Raw genomic sequence first — 25179 nt, 5'->3', positions numbered from 1 at the left:
AGAATTTTATTTAAAATGAAATTGAAAAGTCATTGGTTTCCAATTCAAAAAAAAAAAGTTATTGGTTTCTATATTTGGTATCTCAAGATATTTATAATTCTTTCCATGTTTTGAAGTTAGATCATTTTATTTAAACTCAATATTAATTTCCGTTATATCACATTATATTATTTATAATAAACATTCATATTTAAGCAACAGTTAATTTTTTTATAACAGTTTATTAACAATTGGTGTAATTACATATACCAATAATTTGTGAATGAATTAAAATGATCAAATGTTTATGAATTAATTTAAAATCAGGGTCATGCTTTAGGGATAAAGTACAATATTCAAAAGTTTGGTTATTAAATTAGAATGAAAGTCATAATTTAGGGATAAATTAAAATGAAAAAAAATTTAGGGATAAATTTATAATGAAATTCATAATTTGGGTACTTATGTAATTAATTCTTCTTTAAATTGAAAACAGAAGTTTTGGAAATCAAAATTTGCAGAATTCATTCAGCCATACGGTTCCTCGTCTCTCTTGCATCGATCTCCATATTCAGTTTTTAATCATTCCTTCTTTTCCTTTTTTGAACCAAAATTTCAATTTTATTTTAGTTAGCTGGCATTGGGAAATATATTTTATTAATTTATCTGAGAAACATTTGGTTTTCATCAGATTTGGGTTTGTTCCTCTACTCGCTGATTTACCAGATCCGAGTTCACCGAGTCTCGATCTTGGGCACTAAAAAGTGAAAAAAAATATGAACATCAAACCCAGTTAAGCATTGAATTTTCACTGTTCAAAAACTGGGTTTTTCTTCATCTTGGCAGCCAATGGTTTGCATTGGTCCATCTAATTTCTTGTAAGAATTGGGGTTCGAAGAAAATTATTCAAAGGAACCTGTTATTTTTTTAGGATCTGACACTTGGATATAAGGAATTGGCTTATTTCAATCGCAGTCATGTTCTACGGGGCGATGGTATGGGATCCTTGGCTTATTGTAGCCCAAATTGTTTGCCTTCAATACTATCTGACGCTTGGAGTCTTCCTATCCTTTGTTGTTGGTACTCACGTTTCTCGTATGAGCTTGGTCTATTTCTTTGACTTTGCTACTCTTACATCCTCCACCTTTGTCGGCTGGTGTGTTATTGCTTCGTTTCTGTTCAGCGCTGTTGCAGGGTGAGAAACTAAGAGTATAATTTCCTCCTTTGTTTCATTTGTATCATTATCTGTTTAAGTTTTGATAGAAGACATGATCGGTTACTGTCTGATTCCTTGTGGATATACTAACTATTAGATTTGCTTGAATATAAGTAAGTAGTTATTTTCATAAACGAATGTTTTGCTCAACCATGGCCTAGCCTTTTCTGTGTACCTCATAACACCTAATGGTTGCTTATGATTGAACTAAATAATCCTCATTGCTTTTGTCTTAGCCATGGTTATAAGTTGTACAACTGGCTTTGATAAAAAAATATACAGATTATGCCCTACACTTTTGGTGTTTAACAATGGTGTGTGACATTAGTTTTATGGCATGTCTACTTTTTCTCTGGTACTGAACACTAGGATTTAGAAATCTCTGCACATGCTTTTTGAAGTCGAAATGTAAAGTTGATCGAGCCTTTTGTTGGACCGTCGGCATACCCCATGATTCAGTGGAAACAAAACTCGACGGTCTCACCAGCGATCCAAGTACGAAAAATTAAAATCGGGAGGGAGAGATGCGAATACTTACAGCGGGTTACTTGAAAAACAGCAAAGAAAGCAGTAAATTCTGGTGGTGTAGATCGATTCGAATCGTAAGCCTCCACGAAATCACGTCTCGGCCTCTACTCAGTTCACCCGATTGAGAGCAATTTTGTTTTTCCCCAAAACAGTTTTGAGAGAAAGTGACTGAAAGTTTTGTGTGTGTTCTCACAAAAACGACTGTTAGACTTAACACACCCTTTTATAGTCAAGTTACCCTGGTCATATTAGAGTTTTTATTATTTCGAATTAATTAAATCTATATTTAATTAATTAGAATTTAATAATCCTTTTATATCCAAGTTACCCTAATCATATCAGGGATTTTATTATTTCAAATTAAATAAATCTATATTTAATTAATTGAAATTAAATATTCAGGATTATTAAAATATATACTTAATTAACTCTAGATATATTTTAGTAATGTACAACAAATTGTACATCTTTGCTCGTTTCAATCTTAGGGTGTGACCCTGTAGGTTCTTGTAACATTAGAAGTAATTACTAGAAGTAATTACATACAATGAGTGACATCTAACAATATATCATTGTCACCTAAGTTACAAGAAAATATGATTCGACATATCATCTTGGTGATTAACTCTTTTATGTATTATATCCTTAATGTTCTTTATATCTAGAATAGGCACAAGTCTTGGAATAGTCACATTTGTATAGCCCATCTATTGTTTCTTGATTTCTAGAGTAGATTTTAATTAACGAATAGTTTATGATATCTCATATCAACTTATTCGAGCATGGCCATACGTTTCTAGTCTTACTCAATCAAGTGACCTGTGATATATTTCCTATTATGTAAGAATGCCATATCCTATCTTAATCATACACACCCACTACATATATTGAGATATATTCAATAACAGTCTTTATAGAGCAACCAGTTACGGAGCTTGTTTAGCTGCATCAAAACATACAATATGTTGGGATATATTGATCTCAAGTCTGAGGATCATACATAGTCATCACCATGAGCAATGTTATGACTGTTACATAATAATCCAAGACATATGCTCATGGTGGGTCAATCCAATACATTGTTCTCTAACAATATAATCATGTATCAATTCTGACATCTCTATGTCAATGACAACTCGTTGTCATCAATCAATAACATGTTAGTCTTAAGCGTATTATTATTGTCCATGCCCATAATAATACTTGATTAGAAATCTTTTAATAATAACAATTATGTCATTATATGGACTTTATTATCTTCCAGTTTATGTTAAACACATTTATATAACTGAAAATAATAGCGGCAATATCTTTATTCAATAAAATCGGTTAATAAAAGTATTATTACAATCATCATATGATTGGTCTTTGGGTATACTCTAACACCTTTAACTCTTTTTTAAGACATTGTAGTTAAGCTTGGAAGTAATTTACCTCCCTGCCCTGGTCATTGGATCTGTTATTTTGCTGATTCAATTTTTCGGTATGAATTAATGGCGGGAGCTAAATATTATTTCTATGAAGATATTATCTCCATTAAGACATGGAAGTATATTGTAATATATCTAGGCATTTTCTAAACTTAGCTCATTTTAATTCATTTTTGTTTATTTGGGTCTTATGCAGAGCTGGCTACATGATTCATTTGATTGAAAGGGCAAGAAGTGCTTAGATTTTCCGGCCACCCTCTATATTATCCATCTTTTTATATGCCTTATATATGGAGGTTGGCCTTCCTCTGTTACCTGGTGGGTTGTGAATGGTACTGGAGTTGCAGTGATGGCTTTCCTAGGTGATATTATGCAAAAGGGAACTGAGAGAGATTCACCCGATACAGATCAAGGAAGAGATGATTCCTATATATGCTAAAAGGACTTCGTAATTATAAAATAAATGTTTTTTTTCGTTATTGGTTGATAGCAGTGATGTTCTTGGAGGCATTTCCAGGAAAAAAAAAAAGGTGTTTTTTTAACTTTTGATCATGGTTTTCAAAACCAGACTGGTTAACGAACCGGCCATGCTATCGGTTCATTGGTTCAATCAGTCGAACCGGTTCGACCGGTCGGAAGAACCGGACGACGTCATAATTATTTAAAAAATTAAATAAAAATACAAAAAATATTTAATAAAAAATAATTTTTTATATCACAAGTCATATTTAAAGCAAGTTAAACATATATAAGTTAAAAATCATAAAATCAAGTGAAACAAAATGATTCAAATTAACTACAACATAATATTTAAGGTAAAACATATTAAATAATAAATATAATTATAAACATAATTAAAAAAAAATAATTTGGAGTTAAAAATCATAACAAATGATATTGTTTGGTTTAATTTTTTTTAAAAACAATCCCACATGGCTAAGAAACATAGAAGAGCATCCCAAAAGTCTAAAGAATAAAAATATGAGAACAAAACAATCTCACATGACTAAGAAACATAGAAGAGCATCCCAACTAACTTCTATAAATAATAGAGCTAATTTGACATTTAAAATCATAGAGCCTTTTGGTGACCATTGAGTGAACTATTCTTTCACTTCAATCCAGCTCGAATTTTAGGCTTCAATCGAGCTTCTAATTTTTTTTTGAGTTCAAGCCTTTTCGAGTTCAAGTTTCAATATTATATTTCGAGTTCGAGTTGAACTTGATAATTTTTAGCTCGTGAGTTTGAGTCGAGTTGAGCTTACTTTTAAAGTTTTCAAGTTCGAGTCGAGCTCAGCAATACTCGAGTTCGACTTGGCTCGTTTAACAAATGACGTCGTTTGGTTTAATTTTTTTTTAAAAAAAATTGACGATTTTTTCCGGTTTTCAGCAGGTCTGGTTCGAACGATTCAGCGGTTCCGGCCGGTTCACTAATAGCGGTTCAACTGGTATAGATTGAACCGGACTAAGTAGCTGTTCCCGGTTGAACCGGCCGGTCCGGTCCAATTTTCAAAACGCTGCTTTTGATTATTAACCCCCAACTGTTGGTAAAAGAGTGTTTTTTTTAATATACGTTCTTTTTACCTTTTCATTAGATGTCATAATATGGACTGAATCTGAAACTATTCCGTGCAGATACTTGACTGACAAACAATCATGTGTGAAGAAATCCCTTGCGGCATAATTCATGGTATTTCTTCACTTCTCGGGAAGAGCTTAAGGATGTAGTTCTCTGGATATGAAATCTAATCCGCAATGAGAAAGAACTAGTTTAAGTTAAATAATCTATTCTTTTAGGAGGGTCATAAGGAAGACGTTTTAGAAGCTTAAAAGACTAATTGGTCTTTAGACATATGTCAACGGCTAAAATTTAAACATCCGGTTTAAATAAAAACACCCTGAAAAAATGGGATATTATGAAGTTGGAGTGTTACATCACATATGAATGTTTGGATATTGATCCGGTGATTTAGAGTTGGCCTCTTATTGAATGAGTTTGATTTAAGATCTCTTTCTTGACTTCGGCTAGTTCTGTTTTCTTTTCTTTTTTCTTTTTGCTTTGGTGTTTAACGGCCGCTCAGACTTGAAATTAAGGTACATGTTATTCATTTCATTTCGAGTTCCGTTCTATGTGTGGATTAGATCTTCTTGGTGTCTTGGATTGGGTGTGTGGTAATTTGTATTGTAACATTCTTTTTTTGATGTTTGGATTAGAGGAAACTTGCTCAAAGATCAGAGAGAGTAAAATCTGTAGATCTCCATCCCACTGAACCATGGTAATTTCAACCTTAATTTAGTTTCCTATTTATTTGAATTTTATCTTTTCAGGCTTGAAGTTGACGTATGATATGTTGTAATTGTCATTGAAGGATTCTAGCTAGTTTGTTCTGGAACTCTGTGTATCTTGAACTAGCAGTCACAGGTACGCAAGTTTTATATTTTGTAAATAGCTGTCGAACTATAAGTTTTGCTGTGTTCCATGTTAGTTGTGGCAGAGCTGGAAAATAGGTGAATAGGTGTACATATTGATGGTCACAATTAATACCTGAAATTTAGTTGAACACTAACTTATGTGTTTTTTCAGTTTTTTTTTCCTTCAATATTATATATTTTTAGTAGGAAATGAACAATTTTGTAAAGTGCATCACAGAGCTTGATTTTATGTTACTCTTTGAAGCGTTGTTCCCACCTTCTTCACAGTGCACTCCCTTGTGTGTTGTGGGTTGAATGAATTAAAAAAAAAACAGATTGGACCACTGGTTCAATCAGGAACTGGAGGCTTGGTCCGGTATGGGCATGGAACCAGAGATTGGTTGAAGTAGTAAAAACCTGTTCAACCTGTAAATTTCTTACAAGTATCTTATGAGTACAGTCCCTATTAAATCTTCCTCTGGAGTTTTTAAACTTTGAGCTGCTTTAATGAAACATATCACTTTTACAAATTTCTTAACCATTGATTTTTAATCCATTATGTACTAATATTCTGAATTTAATTGAACTGTATTCCATGAGTTGCTCCTTAACCCAAAACCGTTACACCATATAGCTCCCCATAGTTATATTTTTCGACTAAATCATTCTTAGTTTTCCTGTAGGTGTTTATTATTTGCAAAGCTACAAGCATAAACTTTTTTTCTGAATAGAGGAACATGGAATTTTTTTGCTTTATATATATATGGCTAGTCCTATATCTGTAAGACTTCATTTTGCTTGTCATTTTTTTTGTTTCTTTTTATTGAAAAGAACAAGTTTCATTTTCCCTTTGACATGATTATTCGAATATAGGGCTATAGATTTTTTTTTTAATTTCATGGAATATAATTGGTTTGAAACTTTAGTTCTTAACATGTTATTTAAGTAGTAGTAGGCTTATTTTGAACCTTTTGTATTGTTTGGATTTTTCACTTATTGATTAGTGTTACTATTAACTTGGTGCACAGACCATGGCTAAGTGATTTGAGGTCACTGAGTTGCCAGGTATGTGGTTAGCTGTTTAAGTGGCGATTTATTTTTCCCATTTCTGGTTGTATGTGATAGAATTATTATCATTTTCTAAACTAGACATCTCGCATTTGCAGTTAGGTCGGCCAATTTATTGCACGCAAACAATGGGTTGTTGCTGGAGCTGATGACATGTTTATTCGTGTATACAATTACAACACCATGGATAAGGTCAAAGTATTTGAGGCACTGATTACATTAGATGTGTAGCTGTCCATCCTACTCTTCCATATGTGTTGTCATCATCTGATGATATGCTCATAAAACTTTGGGACTGGGAAAAGGGTTGGGTGTGTACTCAGATATTTGAGGGACATTCCCATTATGTCATGCAAGTAACTTTTAATCCCAAAGATACTAACATTTTTGCCAGTGCATCTCTGACTGGTACATAAAGGTATAAAGGGCCTTTCTATTTGTAGGTTTTTCATTACATTTCAACTTCGTTTGGTATAGCCATGCTAAATATGCCTTGGATATGTTGAAATTCTAGATTTGGAACCTTAGATCCCTGGACCCAAATTTTACTTTGGATGCCCATCAGAAAGGTGTAAATTGTGTTGATTACTTTACAGATTGGGATAAGCCCTACCTAATCACTGGGTCTGATGATCACACTGCTAAGTAAGCAGCTACTATTCGTATTTGCTATCTTTTTCATCTTAAATAAATATTGATGGAACTGTTAACAAATAATTCTCATGGATGCAGGTATGGGACTACCAAACCAAAAGTTGTGTTCAGACATTGGAAGGCCACACACACAATGTTTCTGCAGTTTGTTTCCGTCCTGAACTTCCAATTATTATTACTGGTTCTGAGGATGGGACGGTTCGCATATGGCATGCTACCACATATAGGTGATTCTTGGGATAGAAGATATTCCCCTTTTCTTTTCCGGTGGCCATTTATTTTGTGGGATACAGGAAATTAAGAAATGTAAACTTGAATCATTATGCAGGAAATTAACGAGGCCTCCATTTCCTATAAAAAAAAAATTATGCAGGAACATACTAAATTACCCATTTAATTTTTTTTAGTGCCCATTTGCTTTGTGATGGGACTGATTTTATCTGGCTTTGTTTCTGCATAAATATCAAGGTTCCATTTCATTCCTCAATTCAGTTAGATGTAGAAATTCATGGTCTGGAGCCATAATGGTGCATTACCATTTACAGTTTGTTCTCATTCGCTTGTCACTTTAGGATATTTTGATCTTAATAGGCTTTCATGTATGCGGTGATATCTTTGAATTATTCAAGCTTTTCATTTTTTGACCAATTCATTTGTTTTCAGGCTTGAAAATACATTCAATTAAGGTCTTGAGAGAGTTTGGGCAGTTGGATATATAAAAGGTTCCCGAAGGTAATTACTTTTGGTTGAATCATGCAACTGGTTTACGTTTATTTTTTTTCTTTTTTTTTCAGTTTATTTTATTTTGGTCATTAAATGCTTGAACGGTGCCTTCCATTATTTTTTGAGCATGTCTATGTGCTCGTTGAAGGTTAAAAACAATTAATTTAGGTTGCTTGACCTGAATTCTTCAGTTGCATTTCTTTTTTTCATTGATTAGTTTGCATGATACTTCTTACTTAATTTGCTATGCCTAAGAGGCTAAGAGTACAATGTAATTCTATCTTGCAGGATTGTGATTGGGTGAGGAAAGGAACTATTATGGTGAAATTTGGTCGTGAAGTTCTTGTAGCAAGTATAGACAACAGTGGGAAAATCATATGGCCTAAGCACAATGAAATTCAAACTGTGAATATTAAGAGTGTAGGAGCAGATTTTGAGGTAAATGTATTTGTTGTAAAATATTTCTCTCTCTGCATTCTTGTTGTGACTTCTAGTACAGGAATTTTCATCTTAAGATGGTTTTTTTATTTGGTTTCTAGGTTACCAATGGAGAAAGATTGCCCTTGGCTGTCAAGGAATTAGGGACATGTGATCTATATCCCCAAGTGAGTTGATGCTTTCTGGCCTTATTTAAATGAATTTGAGCATAAGATTAAGGGTCCCTCCTAAAATTTGTTGATTAATTCTTTTTTATAAGTAGTGCTTATGCTTGGGTTCGTGCACAACCATTTACACTTTTTTCTACCTGGTTCTTCTCAGAGCTTAAAGCATAACCCAAATGGTAGGTTTGTTGTTGTCTGTGGAGATGGTGAGTACATCATATATACTGCGTTAACATGGAGAAATAGGTCCTTTGGTTCAGCTTTGGAATTCGTTTGGTCATCTGATGGAGAGTATGCTGTCAGAGAAAGCTCATCAAAGATCAAGATTTTCAGAAAAAATTTCCAGGTTTGCACTATTTCGTCATTTGGATGGTTTCTTGTCATAAAAGGTATATTTCTTACCCTAAGAAAGGTTGCAAACTTTGTTTTCACTTGTTGAAAAATATGTTATAAGCAACATAAAAATTGCAGCTGGAAAAATGGATTTACAAGAATGAATAGAATTTTTGGTTGGAATGGGGTTTCAATTCTTCTGAAAATCTGATGTTGTAAACGGACAGGCAATTCTACAAGTGTCTTTAATTATAAATTTATAATTATTAACTTGTCATGTTATTATGGTGGGTTCTCTATATTGGAATTTTATCTAATACAACGTACGAGATTCCTTTTTACAATTTGGTGGAATTGATGAGGATTTTACATTTTCAGGAAAAGAAGATTGTCTGGCCTACCTTCTCTGCTGAGCGTATTTTTGGGGGCACTTTACTGGCAATGCACTCTAATGATTTTATTTGCTTTTATAGTGGGCTGAATGCAGTTGATTCGTCGGATTGATGTTACTGTTAAGTAAGCTAAAAAGCTATATGAACCACATTTGCCGCTTCTTAGCTATGTTGAATCCTAAATGTAGTTTTGTTTATGTTATTGAATATGTCAGAATCTTTACTGAGCTGATAGTGGTGACTTGGTGGCAATTGCCAGTGATACATCTTTATATATCCTAAAGTACAATGTAAGTCTCTTTATATTATCTGCTTATTAGATCTGCAAAATAGGTTGCACCCTGGACTCTTCTTTTGTCTGTTAAACACATGCACGCTTTCATGCAGTCATACAGAACTGCATTTAATATTTTGATGTTGCAGCGGGAAGTAGTTCAATCTTCCTTAGATAGTGGAACGCCAGTTGATGAACAAGGAGTTGAGGATGAATTTGAGCTTCTTCATGAAACCAATGAACATGTCAGGACCGGATATGGGTTGGGGGACTGTTTCATTTAGAATAACTCTTCATGAGACTTAATTACTTTGTTGGTTGAGAGGTATTTTTGTTCTGCTTATCATTTCCTTGAAAGTGTTTCATAGGTTTAAATGCATTTGTTTTTGTAACTTGTAACAGTTCCATTTTGATGATCTAACAAAGCCTCCATTTCTTATCAAATTTTTTTTTTGATGATCTAACGATTTTAGGTCACCACAATGTTTCATTTGGACCATCCTATGTACTTGTTGGGATATCTTGCAAGTCAAAGTCGGGTGTATCTGATAGACAAAGTATTCAAGTAAGTCAGCTGGCAATGGCTAATTTTCACGTTTAAATCTCTTGTTTTTTTCCTTTGAAAATACATTATTAATTTGTATTTATTCTCATTTTTGTCTTATGTTACAGTGTGATGGGATACACATTACTTCTCAACCTGATAGAGTACAAGACACCAGTGATGCGTGGAGACCTGGGAAGGGCCAATGAGATTTTACCTTCAATTCCTAAAGAGCATCATAATAGGTATGTATAAATATATAAAGAATCTTCCTTCCATTCTCAAAGACTTTGTCGGTCATTTTCTAGTATTAACCATTCATGTTGTATATTCCTTTTCCTTCAGTTTCTAGTATTCTGGCTACTATTCCAATCTGGTTGGAGATGTAGGATTTATTTCTTCTCCTCTCTTTCCTTCATTCCTTCTTAATTTGGACTTTTGGTTTGTGTTAATCATTCATGTTCCTTGTGATTGGAATTTGTTTTCATCTATGATACCTCCGCTGTATGTCTTTATATTGAATGTGGATTTTGAAATTTTTATGCAGTAGTTTTTGTAAATTAAGCTTAATGCATGTGTACGTCTTAAAGATTGTTAGTTTTAGATAATGCCTTCTCTCCTTATTTATGAATCTTTTATAGAATCACAACGATAATATTTGGTGAGACATGTGAGGTCTTATGGAGGATGATTGTGTGATTGGTTTACATAGGAGATAGAAGCATTTTTCTTTTCACATACTTTACTTGAAAACAGAAAATAATTGTTGAAAGATGTTCTAAAAGCGTATTATTAGTTTTCATGTTCATGTTAATCTCCATAACGGCCCATTGATGCAGTTTGCAATGTTTTTATTGTAGATTGTTTGATGGTCAGGGCCTTGCACCCTTAAAGATAAATGTTTCGTGATTTACCTTAAGCGTTTGAGTGAGAGATGCCAAAAGTAATGGATTCTAAGATTACAGAGGTGCATCTGGTTGTGTTTTGTGCTATTTACAAGTTAAAAATTGGTCATTATGTTGCTTGCTGGTTGTTTATTTAATATTTAATTACCTTTCGCAGCAAAGAAAATACTTCTAACAAACCAATAATGAATGGAAGCTCTCCGAGAGAACTGGTAAGCCGTGATCTTGCCTTTATCTTAGATTTCTGAACATAGACTTTTCCTGTTTCTTATATGTCGGCAGTTAAACATGTTCCCAATGCAGAGCTTGTGAGTGATGAATTTGGGCAACGGCAAAATAACCCAAATAAGCAGCCTCGCAGGCAAGTTGAAAATCTTAAGGTCTTTCTGTGGATGGGTGGATTTTTTTACTCCGTTTCTATCATCTGTATATGTAAGACTCTTGAATTGTTTTGTCTTTTTTTTTCATGTAGATATTCGGAATGAGCTTTAGCAAGTGATGTACTTATTAAAGATGGAGCCCGTCCCATTAAAAACTGATGAAGGTCAAAATTTCCAAAGAAGTTCTTATTATCTTGTGGAGTTTGGAATTCTTATTTGTTTATTACTTGGTGGTGCAGGCCCTTCTTCCTGGCCCTTTGTGGTCTCCAGAGTTCGACCTGGAACACTTTGGGCTGCAGCTTGTTCCAGGATTGTGTAGGTAAACCATGTTTCATCCCTAGTAACTTCTGGCACATATGAAAGGTTAGAATCAAGCAATAATATAATCTATATAGTTTAACGTTGTTGCCATTTGAGAGACTATTTCATTGATTTAAGATGGCCCTGTTTCATTTTGCCAGTATTGAAGTTTTTTTTCCTAGGCATTTGTGCTTAAATGAGTTCTGAGTCAGTATATTATGTGCAGTAATTATCTCCTGCCATTAATTGGAGGTGTCCTTGTTCATTCATTCTAACATCTCTCTCTCCTTCTTCGAATTTGTTCTGGCAGTTACATGTGACAAACGCCTGCTTATGCTGCATTCAGTTAAGAATTATTGTGGCTGACAGGTAGCATTCCCTTGTTTAATGTGCAATACGGATACTCATTTAGAGAAAATAGTACTTTTCTCACAATCTGGCTTGGCTCTGCAAAAATTCCTGAAACTGCTATCATAGTTTCTTGCAGGTTTTCCTTGTGGCTTGGTTTTTTGATGAAGCTTGTGAGAAGTTTTAGTCGGGCTTCTCTGTAAAAGTGTGAACAAGAATTACTGTACAGCAGTTGTTTTGTTGACGAGCTTTATTTATTTTATTTGCACGGAAGGTGTCATTATCTCTGTTCGGTGAAAGCATACTTGTCTGGTTGATGGGTTGAGCTTGGTTTTGAGTGTGTACATCTCTGTTTGTGGATTCTTCAACTTTATCAGTGCATTTGGTGAATGGTGATCAAGCGTTTTCCTGAAGTTTTATGTTGATTTCAATCTCTTGTCTATTCGGTTCGTCTTTTTGTTTAAGAATGTTGAGTGAATACAAATTTAAGAGCTGGGGTTAAACAATGCATCAGATTAAAACTGGTTCAAGGAATGCTGCAAGATAATTAACAAAGTGTTCCTTGTTTAATTAACAATTTGCATTCTTGCAGACCTGAAGTAATAGATAGTTGAACAGCTCAGCTACTTGGATTTAGTAAACGACAGACAATCCATTTATTTAAATTTTTATTTAGTAAAAATGTTTGGAGTAATCTGCTTAATATATTCGGGATAACTTTTCTTTTATAAAACTATTAGAGCTGTTTCTTTGTTATATATTTATATTAAAACTATTTATGTTTTTATTTTGCTTTCTAAAACTTTTTAGATTGGCAGTTCACTTGCATTTTTATGATTAAAAAATGAATAAATGAAGCTAGTGGGACCAAGAGTCTAGAGACTTCATTGATCAAAGCAATCTCAAATCTATTTTTAATAATCCAACGGCCATAATTTTCACATTAATACACCCACCGACGGTTCATTAAGCAAATAAATATACTAGAACTGGTTCACTCCAGCCCTATTTATTCCACGTGTTCTCTTCATAATTGCCCCACAACTGTAACCATCGTTCGAGTTATACAAACATCATCTCCGACTGCGATCAGACGATTCAGTAGACGACCGGAGACAGCTGTTTACATTAAAACTCACCCAAAGTTCACACGTGTTTAATCGCACGTGCGATCCGTTCGAAAGGCAGATAACGCCACAGACATCTCTCTCTATGGGATTATGTATTTTTGTTAATTTTTTTAACTATACGTCTCTCTCTCTCCCCCCCCCTTCTTTTTGCAACTTTATTGTTGAGTGTAAGCTAATAAGTCAGATCAATCAATAATGGAGATCAGAAATGAGAGAATATAGTGATTTCTTCGCTTTCTTTCGAGTCTCTTTTAGTGTAAGCTAACCTCTAGTTGCTTTTCATGCTAAGATATTTTTATTGCATAATTGATATCTTAAAGTTTCAGTGCTTTGTTTTTACTGCTGTTAAGTTCTCACTAGCGTAAATGTTAAAAGTTTGATTCTAGCTTTGGTTGTCGGGCTTTTCTTTTCTAGCTTTGGTTGTCGGTGCTAAGTCAATTTTCTTTTCTTTTCTTTGTCAAGTTAGTTAGAAACGCTAAGATGATTTTGGTTGTCGAGAGGAAGAAAATGTGGTATGAGATTTGAAAATTGAAATATTACGATTGGTTCTTGAAAACTAGTTGACAATGGGCACAAACAAAACGTTGAATGTAGTTTTTGTCAACACATTGTTTCCTAGGAATCAGATAAATCGACCTTTTTTAAGGACTTTTTAATATTTCATGAACTTGGAACACTCTAAAATCTTAATTGCTTGCTGGTTGATCAGTTTCTTGATTTTATTGCCTTGGTATTTTAGACACTGAGCAAAGAGAGGTATTTCAACTTAGTTCTTTATCAGTTGAATTTTAGTTTATGATGAATGCAGAAGGCAAAAGGAAATTGAGATCTCGCTTTTCAACCTTCTGTTAGTCCGAAATATAAAACATATTTTTTTTGACAGCTTTAATTTGTTCAAATAAGCTCAGGTTGTTGTTTGCTCGTCACTTTTTTGTTTCTTTACCTATACCAACCATATTTTCATTACTTTTTTTTTTTTTTGCATTAGATATTATTATGTTGTCTGAAAAACACGAAATCTTATTTTCCTCGTTGATGTAGGTTTGGAGTTTAGAAACCTGTAGAAGGAGGTACTTGTAAGCATTTGGAGCTCGAAGAACGGAAGGGATCTTTAAGTGCTACTTGTTTCTTATTTTCTAAATATTAAGAATATTCATTTAGCTTGACAGAAGTAACTATAGGCAGATGCTAATGGAGGAAAGTGTCAGCAAGGGACCATCATCACTGAGGCTAGGCAGCCTTAAGTCCAGTCTATCAGGAAGATCATCTCCAAAAAATTCTCCTACTTCTCGGAAACTGCATTCAAGCCAAACGCCAAGAAGAGAAGCTAGAAGTGGAGTTGGTGGCATTCAATGGTTTAGGAGCAACAGATTAGCGTATTGGTTGCTTTTGATTACTCTTTGGGCTTACCTTGGATTTTATGTCCAGTCCGGGTGGGTTCATGGTCATAAAAAGGAGGAATTTTTGGGTTTCAGTGGTGATCCTAGAAATAAACCTGTAGATGCTGAAAAGAATGCACGACGAGATTTGCTTGCTGATAATAGTTTGGTAGCAGTGAATAATGGAACTAATAAAACTCAGGCGTCTAGTGATAGAAAGTTTGATGTGATTTTGTCCAAGACTGGGAAAGAAGTCTCATCTAAGAAGAAAAAAAGTAAAAGAGCAAGGCGTAATTCACACAAGACGAGTGGTAAATCGAAGGCACAAATGAACATTGAAATTGATGACACTGAGGATCAGGAACAGGAAATTCCACTGACTAATTCTACTTATGGATTGCTTGTTGGTCCTTTTGGAGCAGTGGAGGACAGAGTTCTGGAGTGGAGTCCTGAAAAGCGATCTGGAACATGTGACAGGAAGGGGCATTTTTCACGCCTTGTTTGGTCTAGAAGATTTGTGTTGGTATTTCATGAACTCTCGATGACTGGGGCTCCAATTTCAATGATGGAGTTGGCAACAGAGCTTTTGAGCTGTGGAGCCACTGTATCTGCTGTTGTTCTGAGTAAGAAAGGAGGGCTTATGTCCGAGCTTGCGAGGAGAAGGATCAAAGTGATTGAAGACAGTGCAGATCTTAGCTTCAAAACTGCCATGAAGGCAGACCTTGTGATTGCAGGATCAGCAGTCTGTGCATTATGGATTGGTGAGAAATTTATAGGCGATTTTTTTTTAAGTTATTGCTTATGCGGATATGATGATCAACCATTAGCTGATATAAGGTTGCAGCATTTCTAGAGCTTTAAGTTATCTTGCTCTACTTACCTGTGATGTGTTGGTTTCAGATCAATATATGAACATTTCCCAGCTGGAGGAAGTCAAATTGCTTGGTGGATCATGGAAAATAAAAGAGAAACTTTGATCGGTCAAAACTTGTTTTAAACCGGGTGAAAATGCTTATTTTCTTATCTGAATTGCAGAGTAGACAGTGGTTACTTGGTGTAAAGAAGAAAATATTAAGCTGAGATCTCAGCCTACTCTTGTTCCACTTGCTATTAATGATGAGTTGGCTTTTGTAGCTGGTATTGCTTGTTCTTTAAATACTCCATCAGCCAGCCCGGAAAAAATGTTAGAGAAAAGGCTGTTATTGCGAGCTGCAGTAAGAAAAGAGATGGCTTTGGAAGATAATGATATGCTTGTAATGTCTCTAAGTAGCATAAATGCTGGAAAGGGCCAGCTCATTCTTCTTGAATCAGCCCGCCTTATGATTGATCAATATCCTTTACAAATTGATTCCAAAGTTAAAAAATCATCCGATATTAGGCAAGATCAGTCCACCTTGGCTGTAAAGCATCATTTAAGAGGCAAATTTTCCTCTGTAAACACCACAAAGGCTGTTGGTGTCAAAAACAGTCACAGAAGGAAGATATTTGATGGAAAAGGAACAGAGGAACAAGATCTTAAAATTCTTATTGGTTCTGTTGGATCTAAGAGCAATGAGATACCTTATGTTAAAGAAATTCTGAACTTCTTGTCGCATCATGCAAAGTTGTCTGAGTCTGTACTCTGGATTTCCTACAACTACACGGATTGCCTCTCTATATTCAGCAGCAGATGTTTATGTCATGAACTCCCAGGTGATTAATCATTTATCTTCTTGATTAAATTAGCATAATTTACTCTCTTCTTTTCTACATTATACAGTATATCTGAATGCCAATCTTTATTAGTTTTCTTACATTCCAGATAGAATATTTTGCATATAATCAGTCCTTTCATCTGATTAACTCTATATTCGATATAATTAATCTCTTCACTGGTATTCTTGCATATGAGTAAAATAGAGAAGTAGCAGTTATTTATTCTTCCGCAGATTATTTGCCTCATCAACACATTGCTAATTCATCAGTGCACAATTCATCAGTGCACATAAAATGTTTTGAATTTTTCATATCATGTTGTTTCTATGTTCAACTGTATGGCAAACTTTTTGAATGAGGTGAAAAGGAAAGCTGTATTGATACTGCTATGCTGTTGATTAATATAACACACGCACGGACAAAATTGCGGAAAAAGGAAGTGGCATAAAAAATAGCAGCATTTTGTCTCATTTGTTATCAGGTTATAAGCTTAGATTCACTCAAATTAAATTACAATGTCCAAATTAGTATACATTTAAAAACTTAAAATTCCTTGGAAGTGTACATGGAACTACTGGTTGGAATCTTTGCTTTTAATGCAAGTGTTCTCACAGATATTATGGTAGGGACTTTATAGGAACTTTTCATTCTTCTGGTAGCCTTTGGTGTAGAATTAACAAGAGGAGAGAAGGCTTGTGTTCTTACTTCTTGGTATTGATGTGGCATTTCCTTGACTCATTTTTTGATAGTGGTGAGTGGCTTATTTGGTTACTCGATTACGGTCCTGAATAATTTAGAACTTGTAGATACTAGACCTGGAATCTCTTCAACTTCTAAAATAGATCAAATTATGATGTTTTTCTTTGTGGCAAATTTATGATGTTATTTTCACAATTTCCTTGGATATTGAATTTTCAAACTCTTGATTCTTGAACCATTCGGGCAGCGCTGAAGGTAGATTTCTTCCAAGTTCGTTCGTGCTAAATTCTACATGTCTTCCATCTGTTGCCGATGGTTTCAATTTATGACTGATGATAGTCGAGTTACTCGAACTTGGATAAGGAACACCTCACCAAGTAAATATCAGTTTATGAATGAGCTGGTTCAAATAAGGGTTAGTTGGTGTGGCAATCCTTATCAAAAGATCAGTGATTTTGGATTCCTTGTAGCACTTTAGTTGTTTATATGTTTTTTGTTAGTAGGTGAGGAGAAAACATATGTGATTTCAACATATTGGTTTTCAACTTTCTGGGCTGACATTATTGAAACATATATAACTGTGGTTAATTATGAATCTCACTTCATATTCTAATTACATTCAACCTAAGTTCATACTCATTTCTGAATTTTTAAGATTCTTTTGAGATAAAGGGAAACATGCAAGGATGACTGGATTTTGTTTACAGGGACTAGGAGAAACATTTGGGAGAGTGACTGTTGAAGCAATGGCATTCAGTCTTCCGGTAAGAAATCATTAGCCTATTCACATTTATTTATGCCTGCATGTGGCAGTTATTGGGACCTTAAATTCCTAGCGATAGCATGTGCTTTTTAGGAATATCACCTGTTATTGTATTATTTATATCCAATGATTATATGGGTTGCATTTCTTGCCTCCACTATCTTCTTCCTCCTAAACGCCCTGTCTAGCATATACATATGCGATTTGTCGCAATTCGTGGCATTCTTCTTGTTTACCTTCATTTGTGCGTATGCCATGCAATTTTTTTATATGCATGTGTTGTATCCAGAAAATGTAAGCCACTCTTGTTATATTAATTACTGATTTTCTTTGATTTCTATGCACGTTTGCATAGGTGTTGGGGACTGATGCAGGGGGCAAACAGAGATAGTTGAGCACAATGTGACGGGGCTTTTGCCCCATGGGGCACCCGGGGACCCAAGTTCTTGCTGAAAATCTCCGGTTTTTGCTCGAAAATCCATCTGCAAGGAAACAAATGGGGATGGCAGGAAGAAAGAAGGTAGAAGGAAATTATCTGAAGAGGCACATGTACAAGATTATCTGAAGAGGCACATGTACAAGATTTGTCGATGTTCTGACCAGGTGTACGAGAAGCAAATAGCTTCTAGTGTCCGTTTTGGGTAAACCAATTCTCATTATTTAATTGGTTTTCAATTCTTAGTTTTTCTATTACTCGTCACGAACCCCTTCAATCTGTCATACGATTCTCTGCTATGCTTTTATCCGCTAGCAACGCAATATTGCCTTTTGGTTCAGTTTGAAGACTTGAAAGTACATAGGAATAATGTTCAATTTGTAATCTTTCCAATGGTAAACTCTAATATATATCTATGTAAATTATACATAGCTTGTTGAGATCCATTCTATATGTGTTATGGCATTAAAGAATTTAATCCAAAATTTATCAAAATCTCGGAAGATCGAAATCACATGGTTTCATCAATCAATTTTAAAAATTTATGGTTGATCAATCAAATATTATTTTGTCATTCAACTTATATATAATGTTAAAATGATTTAGTTTTTTTTTGTCCTCTCAGTTTCAAGGTTTTGTCTTGACTAAGATGGATTCGTGACCTTGCTTAAGCGATATTAAACAGGGATTTTATGTATACACAAAGGTTCGAACTCAAGATATTACTTAAGCGATATCAAACTAGTTACTACTTGAACCAACTTATGTTGGTAAATTCAAGAATATTTGTACAGACAATGTTATTAAAATTTGATCATCTAAAATCACTTAAATTCAAAGATTATAGTTTTTAATTACATAAATTATTGAATGAATTTAATTATAACATGAATGTAACCAAACTACAAATGAAGCATCTTTTATTTTATTTTTCCAAATCCAACATAATGCAACATCAAAGTCAAAGCCAGAAATGAAAATTAATTTAAACCAAAAGAAAAAATGACGTTGTAACTTTTTTTTGGCTTAATACCAAAATAAGTGCCCAAACTATACCCATTTTTCCAAATTGGTGCCTAAACTAATTTTCGTCTCATCCAGGTGCCTAACGTTACAACGTTACCCGTTTAGGTGCCCGGACAGTCAACAACGTTAACCTTAAAATCTCAAATCATAACCTTAATCTGTTGGCGCTGCCTTTTCTGGCCATGACCATCACAACCGACGCAGTCTCTGCCATCCTCCTACTCATACACCGTCGCATTTTTTATCGATTGATCGTCGATATCGCGTGGAATCGCGATTTTAATCATAGGGTTATGACGGTTTAAAACGTTGATTGTTCATCGATCGACCGTCAATCAGTCACGATTTCATGGGGGTTTTGGTCTCCGGGGGGAGGGGAGGTCGGGTGAAGCTTCGTCGACGGCAAAAGGCGGCGATCGATGTGGGTTTAGGGTTGAATGAAGGTTTCAAAGTTTTGAGTTTATTTCAAAATTGTGTTTTTTTGCTTTAAAATATATATATATATATATATATAATTTTAATTTTTAAAATTTTAAATAAAATTTTTCAAATTACCATGTCGTGACTTAACGAGGAAATTAACATCATTACCGGCCCAGACACCTAAATGGGTAACGTTTGTAACATTAGGCGCCAGGATGAGATGGAAATTAGTTTAGGCACCTATTTGGAAAAATGGGTATAGTTTGGACACTTATTTTGGTATTAAGCCTTTTTTTTGTTCTGGAAATGGAAAGCAGAGACAAACTATTTAGCTATATGGTCGTGTTGTAACACCCTAAACCTAATTGGGTCTAAAGTGTCACACTGAGTTGCCGAGACAACCCCTGAGTTTCAAAACCTGTTCATTTTGTTTTCAAACATACTAAATGGTATCATAATTAAAACATAAATAACGAATATAAAACATTTTACAAAACCCGGAGCTCCGTGGCACATAATTTATAACAAATACTACATTTTTAAGTTTACAACTCAAATACGTAAGTAAGGTTCTATGAATATACATGTCCACTAAAGCTACAATACAATACTCTATCGTAGATACTAGAAATCTTGGTTCGATGGTGCTTCACGAACGACCCAAACTATAAACATGCCAACGAAAACATCCGAATGCTGAGCTTACAAAGCCCAACAATATAATCACTAATCTAGAGCAGCATAAGAATTTCATAAACATAAGCATGCTGATAAAATGACACTAAGCAGTAGGTACATGCATGACCTAAATCAAGTGTTATATACTTAAGGCTTTACAGATCTATCACTACGTAGGGGGTCTCACGCTTCCCTTAATCCTCTGCTAAGGTTCTTGCCATGAGTACACCTCTAAAGGGTATATAACTCGAACGAATGAACATGCTACGCATTGTCTAAATGTGACACTAATACCTCTGTGCATTATCTGAATGCAAACCTGACGTACTGAGCATTATCTGAATGCAATATGACTAGCATCTGGTCTTACATAGCTCCCAGACACTAGTTACTGAGGGAACCCGGTGTCACATAGCATCGACGTAATTCCCACAAATATACTGAATGATGTTCTGGTCCTCAAATTACCAGCAGATAGATAACTTAGGGGAACCCGGTGTCACATAACATCGGTACAATTCCCGCACAAACTGAAGCATTGGTTTGGTCTCACATAGCCTTCAAGTCATGCTTTAACATAACTGACATACTGAACTGATGGGACTATCCATGCATGACTGAAACAAACGGACATGAGAAAGGTTTGGTGGTGTGGTCGGAAGAATTTACATGCATCTCGGAATAACAACCCAGCCTACCTTGAATACAAAATATCCTAGAGGTAAGAATCGAAATCTACGTGCATACGAAGCTTACCTGATTGTTCTGAACTGACATAACTATCCATTCAGCTCTAAGGCCCATATGCCACATAATGTTGACATCTCCAACCCACTCCTTGTGAGTGTTCGAGTCTCGCACCCTAGTTAGCCCTTGAAGTACCTCACGCACTGAGAATTCCTATTTAAGGCAACTAAGGTAACCTTGGTATAGCTTAATATAGTTTGACTTACTAAAGTGAAGTCAACATTACACAAGTTATTATATTGTTTGTTCTATAATTTAGAACGTTAGACGAAGGCTTACTTATTATCTGAGGAACTGACTCTCCCGATATCTAGCTCGAGTTCGTTTCTGAGTAGTGGTACTCTAATCGATCTTATCGTAACTCTACTTCTTGAACTGAAAAGGACGACTTACTTTTCCTAGGTTCACAGACATACTCAAAGCTCGTGCTTTTCGCTACCACTGAATCTGATATAAGTTTCGTACCACTTATCGAATGTCTCTTGAACTATCCTCGGTTCTTACTATTCGTATTCATCCTCATTCAAAGATACTTTGGCGTATTACTCTTAATATGGTTACATTTGATGTAACTATTGAAAACATTTTGATGTTTTGATATAACAAATTAAGTTATATGAATTTTAAGATTTTATAAAAGATTTTCTAAGTATATTCGATGTAATTATTTGAATATCAAAATATTACTCCAAGTGTTTCAAAGTTCATTTTAATCTTTACTAAAGTGTAAAATTGTGTTTTATACTTAAACTATTTTTAAAACAATTTTACAAAGTATTTCGAACCATTTCAAAGCCAAGAAAAATCATATTGTCCAGGGGGTACAGATTCCCCCTAAAGGTTTTTGGCTCCGAGAAAACATAATGTCTAGGGGGTACAGATTCCCCCCCAGGGGGTACCGATTCCCCCTGTCTAACGATCGAAAACAGATTGCACTTAGGGAACCGATTCCCCATTAGGGGGTACCGATTTCCCCCACGCTCCAAACTATTTTATTAATTGTTTCTCATCTCCAAACGGCTCCAAAACATTCCTAACGGCTATATACGACTTCAAACACATTCCAAGCTATAAATACAACCTAAGGACACTTGAAGAAAGAGTGAACAACTATTCAAGTAATCAAACACAAGAGAAGAGTTTTTCATTCTTATTTCATCTTTCTCTTTTAAATATTTTGTTCTTGTGAGCTTAGAGAGGTTTTCTTGTTTAAATTTCTTATCCTTTTGTAAAGGGGAAATGTTCTAGCTAATCCCGTGTAAAAGCTAGGGAAAGGTTCTAGTTTAGCCCGGAAAAACTAGGGAGTTTGTAAGGTTACTCTTTATCCTCAAAAGAAAGAACAAATTAGTGAATTTGTTGGAAAATCCTTGGTGAGGAGCTAAGGTAGTGGACGTAGACTTTGTTTGAGAAATTCGAACCACTATAAATCGCTGTACAATTCTCTATCTTTCAATCTCCTTACTTCCTAAACACAAAACCGTTCCGATCCCTCTTTGCAAAACCGTTCCGGTTGTCGATTCGAGCTTTTGAAAATCCCAACAATTGGAATCAGAGCCTAACTCGTTAAGAAGGTTTAACCACCTTGAGACGATCCTCGAAGAAGCTCTACCAATTCCCGACACAACCGAGAAGATGGCTTTCACCTCCGGCTCGTTCCACATGGAAGACTCCCTACCAACCGACAAACCTCCATACTTCAATGGAGTCAACTATCATCATTGGAAGAAATTAATGAAGGTATTCATCCAATCCAATGATCTTGATGCATGGGAGATAATCGAGAACGACTACTCTTCTCCAAAGAAGAAGGAGAAGAAGAAGAGTGACAAAGAACGGAAGAAAGCTCAACTTAATGCCAAGGCCATGCACATGCTATTTTGTGCATTTGGTCATGAAATCTATAAAGGGGTTTCTTCATGTTCAAGTGCCAAGGAGCTTTGGAATAAGCTCGAGGAAATCCATGGAAACTAGAAAGAAGAACCAACAAAGGTGGTGTCTCTAATGGCTTGTGAAGAGCCCGAGGTATCTTCTAACTCAAATGAATTTAATTCATATACGTTTGATGAGTTACAAGATTCTTTTAGTAGGTTATATTCAGAGTTTGAGGCCATGAACTCCAAATATAAGAAAATGATTTCAAATTTTAAAATCGAAAATGATTTTCTTTTGAAAACAAAAATAGATTTTGAAAGCCAAAATGAAATTTTGAAAAAGGATTTAGAGCTTTCAAAAATAAAAATTGAAAGTTTTGTAAAAGAAATTTTGATTTAAAAGTTAAGCTTGAATGCTTAACAAAAGAAAAAGAAATCATTTTAAATAATTCATTTAGTTCAATAATGACAATATGCTCACATTGTCATTATCATGGTCATAAGGAACATACTTGTCCTTTGAAGAAAGGAAAACGTTTTAAAATTAGAAGAGTGTGGATTCCTAAAGGAACAAGAGGCATTGAAACTAACGTCCAAGGATCCAAAGCAATTTGGATACCAAAATCTACTTAAATGTCTCTTGTAGGTGTGTGGGAGCAATGGTGATGAAAATAATGTATTCAAGATGCTCTAGCTACACATGAAAAGGAATGGGTAACCTCTAAGCTTAATACTTTTAATTTTGGTTATTTGGTTGCTCATTTGATTTTAAGCATGCATGAGTTTTGGTTTTAAATGATTATGCATCATTGTTTTTAATCTCATGTATGTTGAAAAGATGATTATGATGAACATTTTAAAGATATATCAATTTTTAAGAATTTTTAGTTCATCATAATAAAATTTTGGTCAAATTAGTTTTAAATGCAAATGATATCTCTCTAAATTGATATCAACTTTTTAAATACTTTGATTTTACAAATTTTAAAATTTTGACCTAAATTTAAATGTTTATGCATGTGGTTTAAATGAAAATGATATCTCTCTAACAATTGATATCAAAATTTTCAAATGCATAACATTTTTGGAAAACTTTATGCAAATGCACTTAATTTCAATAATTGATATTGCATAAAATATTTTAGACTTGGATGTATTGAATTTCTTGTGCTACTAACATGTTTGTTATTCTTTGTTGAAATTCAATTTTTTTAAGTGTCAAGATCCTAAAAGCATAATTTTATTTGGAATGCATTTATTGAGGGGGACCTTTGTTTTTCAAATGATTTTTAAAATGTCAAATTTACTAGTTACTCTCCAAAGTTATTTTGAACTTTAAAGATTAGAGTCTTTTTGATTTAACAAAAAGGGGAGAAGTGTTAAGCTGTTAGAGGGGATAAGTGTTAAAGTAAGGGGGAGTAATTTCAAACTTGATTTCAAAATCTTAAAATTACTCAAATATTTTGTTATATCAAAAAGGGGGAGATTGTTGAAAACATTTTGATATTTCGATATAATAAATTAAGTTAAATGAATTTTAAGATTTTACAAAAGATTTTCTAAGTATATTCGATGTAATTATTCGAATATCAAAATATTACTCCAAGTGTTTCAAAGTTCATTTTAATCCTTACTAAAGTGTAAATTGTGTTTTACTTAAACTATTTTTAAAACAATTTTACAAAGTATTTCGAACCGTTTCAAAGCCAAGAAAAATCAGATTGTCCAGGGGGTACAGATTCCCCCTGCAGGTTTTTGGCTCCGAGAAAACATAATGTCTATGGGTACCGATTCCCCCAGGGGGTACCGATTCCCCCTGTCTAACGGTCGAAAACAGATTGCACTTAGGGAACCGATTCCCCATGAGGGGGTACCGATTCTCCCCACGTTCCAAGCTATTTTATTAATTATTTCTCATCTCCAAACGGCTCCAAAACATCCCTAACGGCTATATACGACTTCAAACACATTCCAAGCTATAAATACAACCTAAGGACACTTGAAGAAAGAGTGAACAACCATTCAAGTAATCAAACACAAGAGAAGAGTTTTTCATTCTTATTTCATCTTTCTCTTGTAAATGTTTTGTTCTTGTGAGCTTAATTCTTTTAAACACCTACCTTAGAGATGTTTTCTTGTTTACATTTATTATCTTTTTGTAAAGGGGAAAAGTTCTAGCTAATCCCGTGCAAAAGCTAGGGAAAGGTTCTAGTTTAGCCCGGAAAAACTAGGGAGTTTGTAAGG

General features: G+C 34.5%; 2 long non-coding RNA genes and 3 pseudogenes across 3 annotated transcripts; all 5 read left to right on the top strand.

Annotated features, from left to right (window-relative positions):
* The first annotated feature begins 736 nt into the window (after positions 1 to 736).
* LOC120194470 lies at positions 737 to 3592 on the top strand (annotated as a pseudogene).
* A 1476-nt stretch (positions 3593 to 5068) lies between these two features.
* LOC120194106 lies at positions 5069 to 6856 on the top strand. The gene is made up of 5 exons (XR_005522941.1): positions 5069 to 5247; positions 5368 to 5429; positions 5523 to 5575; positions 6594 to 6630; positions 6732 to 6856. It is a non-coding gene; the product is annotated as an uncharacterized LOC120194106 (long non-coding RNA).
* A 1400-nt stretch (positions 6857 to 8256) lies between these two features.
* On the top strand, positions 8257 to 11424 carry LOC120194469 (annotated as a pseudogene).
* Positions 11425 to 11530: 106 nt separating this feature from the next.
* LOC120194107 lies at positions 11531 to 12519 on the top strand. Of its 2 annotated transcripts, XR_005522943.1 has the most exons (4): positions 11531 to 11604; positions 11680 to 11759; positions 12051 to 12109; positions 12228 to 12519. It is a non-coding gene; the product is annotated as an uncharacterized LOC120194107 (long non-coding RNA). The 2 variants fall into 2 exon arrangements; XR_005522942.1 differs by lacking the exon at positions 12051 to 12109.
* Positions 12520 to 13313: 794 nt separating this feature from the next.
* Positions 13314 to 18534, top strand: LOC120194105 (annotated as a pseudogene).
* Positions 18535 to 25179: the final 6645 nt, after the last annotated feature.

The sequence above is a fragment of the Hibiscus syriacus genome, unplaced genomic scaffold (genome assembly GCF_006381635.1).
Source record: "Hibiscus syriacus cultivar Baekdansim isolate YM2019G1 unplaced genomic scaffold, ASM638163v2 tig00116997_pilon, whole genome shotgun sequence".
Classification (NCBI taxonomy): Eukaryota; Viridiplantae; Streptophyta; class Magnoliopsida; order Malvales; family Malvaceae; genus Hibiscus; species Hibiscus syriacus.
This window is presented reverse-complemented; position numbering and strand designations above follow the sequence as displayed.